Genomic DNA, 18,952 nt, shown 5'->3' on the forward strand with positions numbered 1-18,952 from the left:
TTTCTTTACTTTTCTTTTGATTTTTAGCTTTCTTGTTTTATTTCTTTCTTTTTGATAGTTTTCTTGTTTTAATTTCTATTTATTCTTATTTAAAGTTTTAGTATAGTTATTACAATTTTTATTTTTATTATTTTTATTTATTTTCTTGTATATTTTTAAATTCATTTATTATTTATGATTTATTATTTTTATTATTTATTATTAAGTGATTTATTATTTATTATTATTATTTATTTGTATTTTTTATTATTTTTATTATTTATTATTTATTATTATATTATTATATTATTATTTATTATGTATTATTAAGGGAAGGGATATTACATACTCTCCCCCTTTAAGGAACTTCGTCCCGAAGTTATGTTGAATTATGTATTATGTATTGTTTTTATTATTTATTATTTATTATTTTATTTACTTCCTGTTTCCAACACCCTCTGCTGAACTAGTATAACCAGCAGGCATCGAAAGTCCCCAACACCCCGGGAAATCTCAAGGAATCTCTGTCCTTTTTCCCACTTTCGGCACCAGGCTAAGCCTGACCCGGTCTGTATCCTAGTCCAAGGCTGGCCCCAAGGCTCGCGCCTGACTCAGACCTCATCTGCCCCAAGGCAGGCATCCGGTCCGGTACTCAATGACCCCGGGCATCTGGCAAGGCTGGCCCACTCCCTCCACAACTACTAAGGCGCACAGCCGCAGGAATCGAAGTCTTATACAACCCTTCCAGACTTCGGCATCCCAATCCAATACTAGGCACCAAGCCTAGAACATCAGGCACTTGGCCTCCTCAAGATGGTCTCATAGCTCTTCAAGAGCTATCCATCAAGAGCTATACACAAGATAAAGGAACCACTGGCATATGTAGTGTTGATTGAGTTTGTCCCCAGCCCATATGGTGTTACTTATTCTCCCTCGTGCGTATGGGCTCACACGAGATCATCAAATAAACCGGCCCTCTCGGCCCATTTGTGGAGTCCTGTGAATCCTCACATCTCCACATGCATCCAATGCATTAACCATATCATCAAATAAACAGGCCCTCTTGGCCCATTTGTGGAGTCCTGTCAATCATCACACCTCAACATGCAACCAATGGATTAGCTATACCATCATAGTATCATAAAAAATAATCCACATGCCAAGTCTTGCATGTCATCATGAGAACATTCATCCTTGTTAATCGCAACATTATGAATAATGACGAACTGCATGCTCATGCATGTCATAAATTTGTATGCTTATCACATGCTTCACCTCATGAAATACCCTCATAAGTTAGCACATCAACATATGTGCATCAAAGACATATCATGACTTCACATAATAAATGAACCACGTATCAGTATACATCACATCATAACCTCATGATCCCTATGCATATCATATCCATCTTGAGCATTCAATATCATTATCATAACAAATCAATAAATAAGCACCACGTATACATCATTACCTCTCATCAAAATCATGTCTAATTACATGTTTTTATATTCTAATGGGTTGTACAAGTCATAGAATCCGATTCCAAGACTTACCTTATCGCCACTTATTTTAATTAAGATTTAACTTTTTGTCACATGTCTCATTGTAGCATTCTACCCCATTCACTTTTAATATACCCTAGTAATATGCTCTTAATACATCTTAATTTTTTTACAATGGTTTCATAAACACCATTCTCCTCAATTATTCATATACATCTATAGGTCAAATTCATGTCATATATGATTATTTCGTAAAGGAAACTACATTTTTCGATAATATTAGCAAAAATCTAATAAATATTATCTCTTACTAATAACACAACCCTTAAACTAGCCATCAAAATTTAAAATTAAAATTCCAATCCACCACCATTAACTTCACATCCCTCGAACCAAATCCATTAATAATTCTGTGTAACAAAACCCCAATCCAGCGCATATCATATCATAAACTATTTAATTTATGAGTTTCATTCTTTTCTATGTCAAATTTTATCATAAAACTAAATTCAAACTAAAATCCTTGAAATCCATATCTATATTTATTACAAAATGTACATTAAATACACTAAAAATTTACATGAATATCTCATTTTTCATTTCTTATTCAAATATTTTCATCTCCACTGAAATAATAACTTCATAATATTTATATATATATATATATATATAATAACACCTCAACCAAATTTGAATATTTTTTTTTTTAAGTTGTAATCTATGATACTAAAAAAACAACTTCAATGTTATATTTAAAACACAAATACAAAACATAATCACATGAAAAGCAACGATTTTTATTTTTTTATAATTAGAAAGAAAAAAATAATTAACCAGGACAAACCAAGAATGCACATCGTTTGTACAAACCACAAAGTTTATTTTGCGTTACGCATTCTAAAAAGAGGTACACTCATTGGATATTATCTTGAAAAGTTATCAAATAATTTTAAATATAAAAATATATAAATAGTACGTTTTAGTTTCTAAACATAAAACATCAAAATTTTTTAAAAATTCCAAAGCCAGTGCAATTGGTTCGAACTTTCATCACAAGTTTAAAAATCAAATGGGTTGAGTGGAGCTCTGATTGTATTGCTTGGCCAATTTCTATGACGGACGGAAGTGACAAAATAATATTTAATTAAAAAAAACTGGATCAAGTCAAAGAGACGAGCAGCAAGGTACTGAATTACATAGGCTTGTCACAGCGAAAAGGGCATCAGAGTGTTTTTGAAAGCATATTACCAACATATTCGAGTAGCATAATTTTCTCTTCCAAGGCCTCCTGGAAAAAGGGACTCAATTTTGTGTGTTCTGGGCTATCTTAACCATCAGAAGCAGGCATTGCCCTCAGTCCAATTCAACCTTAGCATAGTAGGGTATAATACAGAGGAATGATTTAATTAATGGTGACAAGTAGTTCAGCCTTAAAAATCATCGTCATCAATGTCGACAACTCTGTGCAGTGTATGCGGAACCATTGGACTGGAGAGTGGAGGAGATGGGTTCTATTACTGTCTGACATGTGGCACACAATCTTAGGACCTCGTTGAGCAGGGAATCTAGATAGTGGGGGTGTTGGTTTTGGCAATACCAAAAGAAAAACGATTCCAATCCCTGCTCAATGGACTATGCAGTGGAACAGTTTCAAAAACAGGAATAGCATAATAGGCCTGCATCAACAATTGATTGTTTGAATGTAAACATTGAATTATTTTTATTTTGTAGAGTATCCATGTGGGTGAAATCAACAACCCCTAGGCCTACAATTTACAGATATTATGGTTTCAGAGAAATTTCGTTGAAGACCTTGAAGTAGTTGCAATGGCAAAAGCTTTAAAGAAGGAAAGGTTGAAAGAGTTACTGCGGTGTCCGACAGTGGCGCAGTGGGAGTGGAAAGTTTTGAATGTGGGTGACTCCAGCAATTATCAGACCTATTTTTCTGTGTCTGTTATTCTCAGACGACACAGCTGTTGCAGAAATCGAAGTTAATTGGAGGTTCTATGAGATTTGAAGAATGTGGATGCCATAAACGGTGGGGTAATATAAATTTGAAAAATAATGGCGACTCGTCTGAGAATAAGAAGTGCATCAACTATAACACTCTAGTTCCTCAGTGCATGTGTACCAATTTCTGGACCTTTGTATGTTTGACATGCAGCGGTATACACCAGGAGTTCACTCACCGCATAAAATCAATATCGATGTCCAAGTTTAGCACGACAGAAGTTAACACTGAGAAATTTACTTGAAGAACTGGGATTTTCAAAAAAACGGCCTGCCTGACAGCAACAATGTTGGGAGACTGCGAACCCTCATTAAGCAGGTTTACGTTGAGAGACGTTATGTTGCAGAAGGGTTTATTCAAGGACTTGGGTGGAGAGTATAATAAACTTCAACAAGCAGATCTAAGAGGAAAATCAATATTGGAGGTAGAAATCAAATGAGCTAGGAAGAAATTCGATAAACACCAAGACTCCTTCAACACTATATGGGCAAAGACAAAAACAGATTGCAAATCTTGCAATTGTCAGGAAATTCACTCAGTTGAATAATTGACAAGAACAGAGGTTCACCAAATACAGATTTTCTTCTCTGCAGCCTTATATTTAATGCGCTGTCGTGGAAGGTCAACCATCATAATGGTTCATTTCATTTTTCAAGAATTTAATTTTTTATTTTTTTTTTCCATCAAACCATCCGAGTAAAACAAAAAAAAAATCAAAAATGACGTTCGGTTTAATATATTTAAAAAAATAATTCAAAAAGATTCATTATCTCTATCATTTTTTTTTGGTCATTGAGTGGAGCAAGTTGTGTAAAATGAATTGGCTCTCTTTCTATTCTATTTTCTTTTGATAAAGTCTGGAGTAAAATTAGGATCACAGGGACATAACTTATCAATTTTTGGGAGCGAATTCACCATTCTTAGCGACTTTGCGCATTGCAATTTGTAATATAAACAAGGTAGATCATGTTACCATTCAATAGTAAGGTACCATAGTGAAGGATATGCACAATAAATAAAGGGAAAAAGCTCCGTGACTTGAAAAAAAAAAAGTAGACATGGAATTGCACAGTTGGTTCACATAAGCCTCTAATGTGTAGTTTAAGATTTAATGAAATAATCTAATCAATCACGAAGTGCATGGTTATACAATCAAAGACCAGAAATATGATTTATGCATGTAAAATAGCTTGGAACAACTATGAAATAAGAGCAATGTCAGAAATTTCCTTTGGCTTTTTCTCACAAGTTAAAAGGTTATATGGTCTTTTGTACTCCAAAATTGTAGTAAAAATACACTTTATAAACAATTTCAGGGATTTTTTTTTGGTCAAATAATAGACTTGCGCAATGGTGAGGTGTGAAGGCACGTTGAGCAGTGACAGAAAGAACTAGTAAGTTAGTTGTGTATCTATTAGGATAATCTATATTGTAATCCCTGTAAAAAGAATGTTATAGTATTCCATTTGTATTCTAAGTCATAAAGAAAAGTAATCACCAAAACCAATCAAAATATAACTATGCAGTAAGTATGCATTGAATAAGGAAAATTTACGTGCATAGTGCGGCCTCCCGAAGTAATCAACCTGTAACTTTAAAATAGTTAAAAATTCCAACAAAATAAATTTTTCAGATGCCCATAGGCTCTAAGGGTTAAACTTAACCTCTGATACCACATGTAACAGCTCAAAATAAACATGTAATTATTCAAGTAATTTATATTCAACATGCAATTCAACTAATTAACTTCAAGTTCAAAATTATGATTAGAGCACTTATCTGTGATTTCGGTTGAACTCTGCTATCTGCAACAAGGTTTTGGGGACGACTCTCCACCCAACCATAGGCTCAATTGTGCAACGTCTTACTACAACTGGCCACCCTCGAGCCCTCAATCAACGTACTACTGCCAGTGCTCCTAAGTCTTAGTATACCATTCTCCCAAGAGAATGAAAGATAGAATCTCGGAATGATAGAATGCAGGAATGCCTCCCATATTCCTCACCATCTATTAAATAGAACAACATTGGAAGGGGAACCACATGCACACACTCCATGTGTCTACATGCAACTTTCTTTTGATTTTTAGCTTTCTTGTTTTATTTCTTTACTTTTCTTTTGATTTTTAGCTTTCTTGCTTTATTTCTTTCTTTTTGATAGTTTTCTTGTTTTAATTTCTATTTATTCTTATTTAAAGTTTTAGTATAGTTATTACTATTTTTATTTTTATTATTTTTATTTATTTTCTTGTATATTTTTAAATTCATTTATTATTTATGATTTATTATTTTTATTATTTATTATTAAGTGATTTATTATTTATTATTATTATTTATTTGTATTTTTTATTATTTTTATTATTTATTATTTATTATTATATTATTATATTATTATTTATTATGTATTATTAAGGGAAGGGATATTACAAAAGTGCCATAATATCAAGCTATCCATGGGAGAATATGTATTGAATAGCCCAATGCTTTCCATTCCAATGGGTGGTGCTGATGTTGTACTAGGAGTCCAATGGCTACAATCCTTGGGTACAATAGCTTTTAATTTTCAAGAACTTTTTATAAAATTTTCTTCGGAAGAAAAGGAAGTTGAATTAAGGAGTATCACAGGGAAACCGGGAAATATAATCAGCTCTAATGGAATGACAAAGCTTCTAAAGAAAGAACAAAACGTAATTGCACAATTATGTTTGCTAGAGGTTCCCACATCGAAATAATCTATTTCTCCAGATCTCCAAAAATTCTTGGATAATCATTTCAAGGTATTTGAGACTCCCAAAGGCCTCCCACCTATTCGTGATCATGATCATGTTATTCATTTGATTCCAGAAAGTGTTCCTCAAAAAATCAGGCCTTATAGATATCCATATGCCCAAAGGAGTGAAACTGAACATATGGTTGCATAAATGCTAGAGGTTGGTATAATTATCCAACCAAATTCGATAAATGAAGCAAGGGTTGAATGGAAGAATAACGAAGCAGGGTGCGAACTCATTCAAAAGTTGCAGAAGATCCCAATTCAAACAATATTTCCAGAACTTGACAAGGAAGGAAAAATCATATTGGAACCTGAAGCAATCATAAAACCGAGAAATCAACAACTACGAAAGCGATCAATTTTAGTGTATCTCATCAAGTGGAGGAACTTACTTGTTGAAGATTCCACATGGATGGATGATAAATTTATACAGAAGAATCCAAAACTACTCAAAGATTGAGAACAACACTTTTTGAAGGAGAGGGGCATGTTAGGTCCCTATACTGCTAGTGTAACCCCTATTGTTATTAGTGCAACCTCCTTAATATATTGTTGTGCCCATGTAGTCTCAATATTGTTATTATTGTGCCCCATAGAAGCCCACTATTGTTATTGTTGTGCCCTTATATTATTATTGTTATGTCAGCTCTAATTATATTATGACCCCTTAGACTCCTATATATAGAAAGGAGGTCTTGTCATTTGTATCATCCAAGAATTGTTCAATTGTGCAATGTAAAAGAGGTTGCCCCCTCGAAGAGGCTTATTTCTAAGGTGTTGATCTATCTATCTTTTTGTAAGCTAGTTTCATAACATAGGGTAGGAACTTCAAAACCAAACCATCCATCAAATTTAACATGCATCATTATGGTTAAAAGGTTTATCTATGGAGGGGCAGGATTTGATCCCCCGACCTCTCCTCAACCAATGCCTTCTTTTACCATTGAGCCATAACTGCTTTACCTTGGAAAATCTGCCGATGAGTTTTATTTAAACTCGGAAGTTTCCCTCTGCAAGCAGTTTGAGGAGGAGAGAGACTGCAGGCATGAATTTAGAGGAATAATGTAGGCATGAATTTCAAGGCAGTGAATTAATTAATATTTTAATGCAGGAACCATGAATTTTGCAGGAGGGAAAAATTCTCACTTTGTCAGAATTTGACAAGTTTTATATGGTTTTTACACCTCTCATCGCCACGAACACAATGGTGCTATTTGTTTCTTCATCAGAGGTCTGCATTTTCCAGTCATTTCCAGAATGCACGTGGAACCATGATTTCAGCAAAAACAGGGAGCGGAACCATGAGCCATGAAATTTTCCCAAGGAGGTAAAATTTTGACATTTCAGAATATAGTCAAGTTTATACTTGTTTTTCATGGTTTTCTGCAGGGATTGCAATGGCAAGATCATATTCGCCATCTGAGTTGCAAATATCCTATCCATCCATGGAACAAAATCTTTGAGGAATCCCAGGGGAATCTAGGAGATTCCTTGAGCCCAGAATTCTCCACTTCTCAGAATTTGGATTTTGGATAGTTGATTTAGCACTACTCGATGCCACAAATCTGATGGTGTCTTTAGATTTCTTATTCCCTCATTTCATCTTCTAGTCAATTTTCTAAGTGCCAGTGCAGATGTCCACATTCATGTGCGAGCAACCATCTTCATGAAGATCGATGCCTTGAGAGCAATGGTCCGAGTAGCTTCAGCAGTGTGACATCCACTTCTTCGGATGGCCCTTGGTTGTGAGGTATATGATGCGTTCATGTACTTATTCTTTCTGCATTATGTTGTACAGATCCATGATTGATGTTGATGCAGTATCTTGTTTATTTCATGTTGTCATGATTCCTTGCTTCACGTTATGCGGAATCTTTCATATGATGTACTTGTTGTCATAACTATTTATGTTATGCTTTGAGATCCCTTGTTGTGTGTTTCTAGGATACTCTTGTTGTCGTCATGCATGTGTTTTGCTTTGACATCCCTTTTGTGCCATATTGGAGGGCTGCGCAGCATGCATGTTTTTGTATCATACTGATAGAAGTCTTTTGATTGAGAGTTCTAGTTGTGGAACATCTCTTAGAGCCATTCCTGCGTGAGGGAATTTTTCCTTGTATGATCGAGACATCATCTCTGTGTACATCACCATTAGTGACAACACTTAATGCAGTGGCCTACACCATCTTGACACTAGGGCCCGGAGATGTAGTCCCTCCTGGATGAACTCCATTATCAATGATTTTTTTTTTCATGTGCTAATGATTGTCTTGTTCCTCTTCTTTTCCGAATGCAGATGTATTCATTAATGTTCTTTTAAAAAGAATTTTTAACACATCATGAAAGTAAAAGGTCTTGGAAGGGTCCTTCTTCACACCCGGACCTAGATCAAGTGGTATCAGAGTGGTCTTTACGTTGATGTGAATTGTAGCGTGAACAATGACAGAGGATGAAAAATCAATGTACGAGACCATGCTTAACATTTCCAAGAAAGTGGAAATTGTGTATGAAAATCTACAGAAAGAAACAGAGGAAAAGGAACGGTTACAACTTCAGTTGAAAGCCACTGAAGAGGCCATGGAGGAACTGAAGCAAAACAATCATAATCTTCAAACAGAGAATGATGAATTGAAGATGTGCTTAGATGAAGAGAAAGAGGAGAAACAATGTTTGCTAATACAACTGCAAGCAAAAGACGAGGCCTTGGAAAAGCTGCAGTGAGACCCTGTTGAAAAGTGTGCAACAAGAAATGCTAAATTTAGGAAGTGCTAAAAATAGAACTACTAAAAATAGCACTTCTAGAAATAGCATTTTGGCCAATGAGCATTTTGACCACCTTGGGTGAGAAGTGAAACTGCTAAAATTAACATCTTCTAAAAATAGCATTTCTAGGTCCCTTCCTATTTATAGCAGTCCCTGGTCTATCTATAGGAAGTAAATTCGAATTTGGTCTTACCAACAGTTTGAATATTAATTAATTAATTTTCCATGAGTTAATTAGTTAAGGAAAATCAAACTTGAAGTCTTTGTGAGAACATGCAATAATTTCTCCACTAATTGGGGAATGTGTCCTTGATTTGCTCCATTGATTGAGGAATTAAGGATGAATTCTTTATTGAGAGGACCATTTGACTTAGTTTAACTTAGTCAAGTTCAGTTAGATTAATTTAACAAGTTGTTAAATTAATGAGATATAGTTTGTTGATGTTTGCATGCATGTGACAACTATCATTTTCAGATAACTGTGTATTCACTCATGGATAACTGATGCATGTCAGTTCAGATAGAGACCCAGTTGAGATCAGAGAAGGGACATTGTACTATCAGTTGGAACACAACCTTCTTATCTTCAAACTTCAAATTACATTAAACATCCTTCTTATCTTCAAGCTTCAAATTACATTAAACATTACATGATAGAGGGAAAACCATTTTCACGTTGGATTTATTTATTTTTAAATTTTTATATGAAAAATGTTAGTGTAAAATGAGTTTTGTTTACTTCAGGTTTTTTGTTTTTTTTTTTTGTTTTTTTGTTTTTTTTGTTTTTTTTTTTTCATAGTGGTAAAATTTATCATAATTTAGTTGTCAAACTAGTTGTGAGTACAACTATTATTGGTTGCTATCTACCTAATTCATCACCATTACTGAAGGAAAACCACGCCACCTAGAATTACATGTTGGTAGTCCATAGGGGAAGACTTTTGCTCTTGCAAGGTGTGAGTTTTGGGTCGTTTAGCCTGTTTTCTTACCTCCAAAGAAAAAGAACTCTTAACCAAATAAAAACAGCCATTTTTTCACATTAAATTATATATTCGTGGGAAAAAAATATTAATAAAATTAAATTTATTTCAAAAATCATATTTGATATTAAAAAAATCAAATTCATTCCAAGCTTAAAGTCTACGGATACAAGTAAAATATTAAAACATGTATTTTATATTTTTCAATATCCATAAAGCCATATATTCAATCCTCTTATTAATGTGATGACATTTTGTATATATATATATATAAAGAACAAATTGCCTTAGAATAGCCAGGTTCCTATAAATCCTTGACAAATTCAATTAATTTTTTTTTATATAAATCTGTGTTTTTAGCTTTTTAAGAATCATTGTATAAAAGTTTAATTTAATTAACTACCAACATAAAGTTTCTTTCTAATATATAAACAAATGGCCTTAGAATAACCATGTTCCTATAAATCCTTAACAAATTCAATGAGTTTTTTTTATATAAATTTGTGTTTTTAGCTTTTTAAGAATCATTATATAAAAATTTAATTTAATTAACTACCAACATAAAATTTCTTTCTATATTTTGAAGCTATAAATAATGGGTTAAACCGTATAATTTATACTAAATTATAATACTGAGAAAAATAACTTTCCAATATTATCTTATCTTATCAAAAAAATAATTTTCCCATTTATCATTTCTATTAACATATATTCAAAATCAAGCATTACACTTGCATATAAATCCATAATATATAAAAAATATTTACCCTTATTTTTACCTTTTTAATGTAATCGGAATATAAAACCATAAGAATAATTTTTGATTTACCGTTATTTTTACCTTTTCAATGTAATCTGAATTACTCTATTGTTTCATTATTGTTAAATAGCTTATTGTTTCATGAGGGTTAGATCACTTTTCAATAATGATTTTAATGATATTTAAAAAATAGAAATCAATTTTGATTTAATAAAAATAATTAAAAAGATATCATAAAAAATTATTGCATGATTGCATGCAAGTCAGTTAATTAAAACTAAATTCCAAAATAAGTATAATTCATTCAAAATTAACAATAATACTAATTAATGCCATCAACACAGAGATAAGTATAATCCATTCAAAATTAACAATAATATTGATTAATGCAATCAACACACATATAAGTATAATCCATTCAAAATTAACAATAATACTAAATAATGCAATCAACACAAAGATAAGTATAATCCATTCAAAATTAACAATAACATTAATTAATGCAATCAACACACAGAATATGCAGATTTAGTGTCAAAATAACGAGCACCAAGTTTGCTGACCGTATTATTTAATCAACTCTGGGATGCATAATAGATATGTTTTACTTGACATCCGTCTTTGAAAAACAGACTCATCTTAATTATCCTTAGTAAGTACATATTTCCATTCGCTCTGAACTCCAGCCAAGATAGCATTGACTAAAAATGCAGAAGAATACACCAAAGTTCCACTCCCAAATCTATTGCCACTCACCGTACCAGCACTTGACACCACAACTGTACCATCAATACCCCAACTACCTTGCCTTGAATCATATTCAGGAGAAAACTCACCCAAAAGATAACTACCAATTCCCCACTTCACCCAAACTAGACCAAGCATAAGACCATACACCCATCTCTTAAAGCTCCTTATACCCCAAATTCCAGCCACTGCGCTCCCTGTTACAATGCATACTATCTCCATGACTATCACTGTACAAAGCATATACCTCCTTTTCTCACTAATACCCCTTGCAACACTCTGTCTTCCACTAAATTTTTTTGAAAGAGAAAACAAATCCAAGCAGTCCATGACCAGAGCAGTACCAATGGCTGCCATTATCACAATTACTCTAGCTTTAGAGGGTGGCATGCAGTGAGAATCATACCATTTGCCAGTACCTCCTTCAGTTGCAATAAGCACAGCCCAACTAATAGAGCAAATCAAGTTTCCACAACCCACTATAAACGATAAGGTTTGGATGCCTAGAACAGTACCTCTAAAGATCAGCACTTGGCAGGCATTGGCGTTGGTGTGATCAGCATTAGAATTTAGCAGAGCTTTTGCTAAAAACACATTGGCAGCAAACCCTATTCCTGTACTGTCCACAATATAGTCTCTCAATGCCCTTCTCGATATGAGAGAGCTAGAGAAGCTGTTATGTAAAAAAATTAGTTAATTTTAGGTTTATTATTTAATTTAGGTTTAGTTAGACGAAAGGGCACGATCATAAGATCATGCCCTTTCCTAAAGGGTGTCCATGGCGGTATATAAGCCAGGCAACCCACTGTAAACATCATCATCTGTAATTTTCATATCTTAATAAAATATTTATATATAAATTCTGGGTATCAGACATTTTCTGTTTCATTGGTATCAGAGCGGTTCATTCTCGGTGTAGAGTTGCCCGTCCGTCCGCTGCCCACAGTCCCCCGTCCTCCTGTCGATTGTCCGTACCGAAATCCGCTGTCGTCCTCCGCATCTGCGCTGACCATTCCACATTGTTTCACTGCCACCGTCTCACAACAAATCACTGCTTTGGTTGCGACGGCTCAAATTGTAGCCTTCTCGTCCGTGACAAAGCTACTAGTCATCGACGGACTGTTCAGAGTGCCTGCGGTGACATATATTCCCAGCCGGCGGTGATATATATAAGCGACGTGCTGTTCAGAGTTTAACGAAATATATTAGCGTGTTCGATAAGTTTCAGGACAGGAGGAAAAGACGTGACTGTCCATTCGTAGGTTATAATTATAACGTGATTCGGTTATATATATATCATATTTAATTTATATATATATATATATATATATATATATATATATATATAATTTAATTATAAGTTATATTATAACTTTAATTTATATATATAAGGTTAATAATTATAAATTATAATTATTATAATTTATAATTAATTAAAAAAATTATTATTAATTAAATTAAATTATTAAATTAATTTAATTTAATTATTTAAAAAAAAAAAAAAAGGGAAGGAAAAATATTTTAGCTGGCAAATAAATACACGCCTCCGCAAACCCGCTCAATGTCGACAATGACAATGGCGGATTTCCAAAAAAGGTTGTTGGATGCAGAGCAAAAGATAAATAACAACCACGACGAGGTCAGTAAAAGATTAAATGAAGTCGAGAGCAAGCTTGGGGAGCAAGCGGACAAAATCAAAAATCTTGAAGATACGACAAATCGAATAGAGATAAAGATGGAAAGTCAACATGTCCAAACAGGAGTAAACTTCAGAGAAGTCTTAACAATGCTGAAAAGTCTGTGTAAAAAGTCGAATTGTACACCCGAAGAGCTATTAAAAGATGGTGAAGAAAATCAAGAACATCTCTCATCAGATTCAACAAAGTCAACAAATTCTCATGAAAAGGTTGAATCCCCAAGAAAATCAGCGGCACCCCACCAAGAAGCAAGTAACACTGCCTTTACAAACAAGCAACTTTGGGATACCCTTAATAATCAACACCCTTTTTTTGCTCAACCATTAGCCACATACCAGAAGAGGGTAAAGGTTGAGATGCCTAAATTCGATGGGAACGAAAAAAACAATGTTGCATGGATAAATAAAGCAGAAGAATACTTTGAGATATATGACATCACTGACGATGACGAAAAGCTCAGACATGCATCCATGAAAATGGAGGGAGAAGCATATAACTGGTATATGTGGTGGAAAAAGACAACACACGTCATTAGCTGGAGGAGATTTAAAGATGCATTTTTCAAAAGATTCCAAGGTGTAAAGGAAGAAGAGTTCTTTTCAAAACTCATCAAATTACGACAAAAAGGAAGTGTGGATGAATACACTCAAGAATGGGAGACCTTAGTAACTCGAGTGCCTGGGTTATCAGAATCTCGTTTAATTCAGTCATACATCTCGGGACTTAAAACCCATTTACAAGTAGAACTTGAGATGCATGACATTTCATCAATAGAAGTAGCAAGACGAAAAGCAAAAACAGCCGAAAAGAAATTCGAACAAATATTTTGGTCAAAAGCCGAAAAAACATATGCAAGACGAAGAACACCTCAGTATGCAGACGCAAAAAATACAAGATATGTTCCACCACATCGTCGTGAAGATGAAAAATCTAATGTGGAAGCGCAAAGGATAAAGGAGGGTAAATGCAAGCGTTGTGGTGAAAAGTGGGATCCCAAACATAGGTGTGCTAAAGGAAAAGAACCAAAAAACCTATATAATTGTGAAGCAACCAATGACTCAAACAGTGAAGATTCTGACATAGAAGAAACAGGAGATGCCCCAGAATTCTCACCAGAATTAGATGACGAAAGTATTCCGCAAGTTTCGTTATCAGCCATAACAGGTATATCACAACCTCAGACTCTAAAGTTAAAGGGACACATTAAGAAGAACAACGTGGTGGTTCTCATTGACTCTGGTAGCACACACAATTTTTTGGATGCAACCATGGCCAAGAGACTCAATATTTTTTCATTTCCCTTACCAAGCATGAAGGTAATGGTAGCAGACGGTAAGAGGATTGAAAAAGTGGGGAAATGTCATAAGGTTAAATTGCAAATTCAAGACTTCAGTTTAGAGTCTTCGTTTTTCACAGTACCATTAGGAGGAGTAGATGTAGTCTTAGGTGTCCAGTGGTTACGAACCTTAGGTACTTATGCCGCTAACCACCAAGTACAATTTATAAAATTCAAATGGGGAGGTCAAAAGTACAAATTACATGGGTTCCAAGCACCAGAAAATCAAATTGTATCATCATCTCAGATGATGAAGATGATTCGAAGAGGAGCACCTGCTTATGTAGTACAATGTCATCAGTTAGAAATGTTATTTGCAAATATGACCAGTGAAGAGTCACCAGAGATACAAGAACTAATTAGGAAACATGAAGAAGTATTTCAAGATCTACCTCTAAAGATGCCGCCTAATAGGGAAATTGAGCATACAATAGAAGTGAAGGCAGGATCAGACTCGGTTAACATCAAGCCATACCGATATCCACATCACCAAAAAACAGAAATCGAGAGATTAATCCAAGACCTCTTAAGGTGTGGAATCATCTCGAAAAGTAAAAGTCCTTACGCTGCTCCAGTGGTGTTGGTAAGGAAGAAAGATGGGTCATTCAGGCTATGTATTGACTATAGGGGATTAAACAAAATAACAATTAAAAATAAGTTTCCAATTCCCTTTATCGACGAAATGTTGGATGAGCTACATGGCGCAAGGTATTTCTCAAAATTGGACCTAAGATCAAGTTACTATCAAATTAGAATAAGATTAGAAGACATACCAAAAACCGCATTCCGAACACACGAAGGTCATTATGAATTTAAAGTAATGCCATTTGGATTAACCAATGCACCAGCAACGTTTCAAGCAACTATGAATGAATTATTTCGCCCACATCTCAGAAAGTTTGTATTAGTATTCTTTGACGATATTCTAATTTACAGTAAAACATGGAAGGAGCACTTGCAACATTTGGATAAAGTTCTTACACTACTTAAAGAACACCAATTTTACGCAAAAAAATCCAAATGCACCTTCGGAAAGGAAGAAGTAGAATACCTTGGACACATTATATCCCATGAAGGTGTAAAGGTGGACCCTAACAAAATCAAAGCTATAAAAGAATGGACCAAACCTGTTAATATATCCAAGTTAAGAGGGTTCTTAGGTTTGACAGGATATTACCGAAGGTTTATTAAAAACTATGCACATATAACTGCACCTCTAACAAATCTTTTAAAGAAGAATTCGTTTCTATGGGATGAGGAAGCAGGAAGGTGTTTTGAAAAATTAAAAGAAATTATGTCTAATACCCCCGTATTAGCAACACCAGATTTTTCTAAACCATTTATCATTGAGTGTGATGCTTCTGGATTCGGTATAGGTGCAGTACTAATGCAACAAGGACATCCCATAGCTTTTGAAAGTAGGAAGCTCAATAAAAGAGAGCGCCTCAAATCCACATACAACAAAGAAATGCTCGCTATCATGCACGCACTAGCTAAGTGGAGGCAATATCTTTTGGGAAGTAAGTTTTCTATTCGAACAGACCATAACAGTCTCCAACATCTCCTTCAACAAAAAACGCTTTCCGAAGAACAACAAAAATGGATTGAAAAAATTGCCGCTTTTGACTTGGAAATACTACATAAAAGAGGTAAAGACAATGTAGTAGCCGATGCCTTATCCAGGAAAGATGAAGAACCAACACTACTTGCAATGTCGGTTGTTGTTCCTGAGTGGCTTAACGAAATTCGAAGTGAGTATGCCAAGGATCCAGAAGTAACAGCAATAATCAATAACCTTCCCAATAACTCAAAATTTGAGTGGAAGAATGATATCCTATGGTATAAGGGAAGAATATATCTAAGTACAAATTCCAAGTTTAAGTTTAAGATACTCAAGGAATTACATGACTCACCGTCAGCTGGACACGTAGGATTCTTTAAGACTTACTACAATGCACGTCAATCCTTCTTTTGGAAGGGAATGAATCGTGATATTCAGAAGTATGTAGCAGAGTGTGACACATGTCAAAGGAATAAAAGCGAAAATATTACGACACCAGGATTACTTCACCCCTTAAACATTCCAAATCAGAAGTGGGAAGAAATCTCAATGGACTTTATCGAAGGATTACCAGTATCTGAAGGCAAGGACAAGATTTTCGTAGTAGTCGACAGACTCACCAAATATGCTCACTTTATGGCAATAAAGAAGTCATACTCAGCAAAAGAAATCGCTGAAATATTTTGCAAAAATATATATAAGTTGCACGGTTTTCCGAAGGTCATTGTAAGTGATAGAGATGCCAAGTTCAAAGGTAATTTCTGGAAGGAATTGTTCAACCATATAGGAACTTACTTAAATATGAGTTCCGCTTATCACCCGCAAACAGATGGCCAAACAGAAGTTGTCAATAAATGTTTGGAGGCCTACCTACGTTGCTACGCTACAGAAAAACAAAATAAATGGGCTCAATGGTTACACCTTGCTGAATGGTGGTATAACTCCACATATCATACATCAGCAAAAATGACGCCATTTCAAGCCCTATATGGGTATGAACCCCCGAAATGGAAAGATCTAGCTATTGTCCAAACAAATCTACCTGCCGTTAAAGATCAACTTGAAGAAACCCAGAAAATCGTCCAAATATTAAAAGAAAATCTAAATAATGCAAGGAATCGTATGAAGCAACAAGCAGACCGTAACAGAACCGAAAGAGAGTTTGAAGTTGGAGAATGGGTATTTGTTAAGCTCCAACCATACAAACAATTATCCTTAAAACAGAAAGGAAAAAACAAATTGGCACCAAAGTTTTATGGACCTTATCAGATCAACAAAAAGATTAGCCAAGTTGCGTATGGTTTAAGCCTTCCAGAGACAAGTCGTGTTCACAACGTCTTCCACGTATCTTGCCTTAAAAGGGCACTAGGTAACAATCAAACAGCGCAAACAACACTTCCATCCCTAGATGATGAGGGAAGAGTCATTTTAGAACCAGAAGGTATTTTGTCTACTAGAGAAAGAAAGCTTCGTTATCGTACTATCAAGGAATATCTGATCAAGTGGAAGGACTTGCCCGAAGAAGAAGCTTCTTGGGAGAATGAAGCATTTTGTCAACAACATCCGTCGTTACGTATGCTTTGAGGACAAAGCATTCTTTCGAGAGGAAGGCAATGTTATGTAAAAAAATTAGTTAATTTTAGGTTTATTATTTAATTTAGGTTTAGTTAGACGAAAGGGCACGATCATAAGATCATGCCCTTTCCTAAAGGGTGTCCATGGCGGTATATAAGCCAGGCAACCCACTGTAAACATCATCATCTGTAATTTTCATCTCTTAATAAAATATTTATATATAAATTCTGGGTATCAAACATTTTCTGTTTCAGAAGCCATCCAATCTGAACCAGCCAGTTAGTAGAAAGTTGACCAATACTTCTATAAGCCTTAGCACTATCAAGGAGGCAGTGCTGTATTTCACTATTACCTGTGACGTTTCTTGTGAACCCAAAGCCTGTACTCTCACTCCTCTGGACTCCTCTTTAAACATGAGAGATCTGATCAGCAAATTTGTCCAGTCATCACTTCTGTCTGCTGCATGCACTGGAATGCAGATGCAAATAAGCTCTTCTTCGATGAATTCAGAAAAAGTATGAAGTGTTTCACAAACTATAGTTGAGTCCTCTGAGTCACCCACTATCAATCTATCCTCCCAAATCCATCAGTCTCCACATGCAATAGGCCCTGGTTGCAGCCATGGCAGCCTCCTCATAGGCAATTGAGAGATGGGAGTATACACAAGGAATCAGACAATTGTTTTAGTATTCCAAGCATCTGAACAGCAAGCATGATTGTGATCTCTTCCACTGAAGAATACAATGCATCCGCATGTCACCTCATTGCATTCACAGGTCTGTACAATGACTGTTGTATATCTTAGAGGAACACATTGCAGTAGGATGGTTTCCACGTCATGGGCATTTGAGATATACCTCATGAACTGTCTAACTGAAGAATTGGGTACGCTTGTGGATAGCATTATAACAGAAGCAGCCTTTAGATCTGCCCAACATGTGGTCAGTCCATAGCCATTAATATTGTCCAGTTTGGGACCTGTCACGGTGGCCAGAATATCCGGAGCACCAACCTCTAGATCCAACCTTCCTCTATACAAACTTGTGAAAAAAACTGCCATATTACCTAAGCAAGTGATTCCCAGGGCAGGAAAACTAGCCGAACTAGTTACAGATTCACTTAATTCTAGCTGTGCTACAGCAATACCAAATAGCAATCCCTACCATCCAATTAGCTGTAAGATGAACATCTGCATCATGTAATGGCTTCCTTTCCAACCCACGAATACACCCGTGAAATGCTTTTTGCAGATGAGTAAAGTAGATT

The sequence above is a fragment of the Pinus tabuliformis genome, chromosome 7 (assembly GCF_031772625.1).
Source record: "Pinus tabuliformis cultivar Carrire ecotype Pingquan chromosome 7, CPIR1, whole genome shotgun sequence".
Lineage (NCBI taxonomy): Eukaryota > Viridiplantae > Streptophyta > Pinopsida > Pinales > Pinaceae > Pinus > Pinus tabuliformis.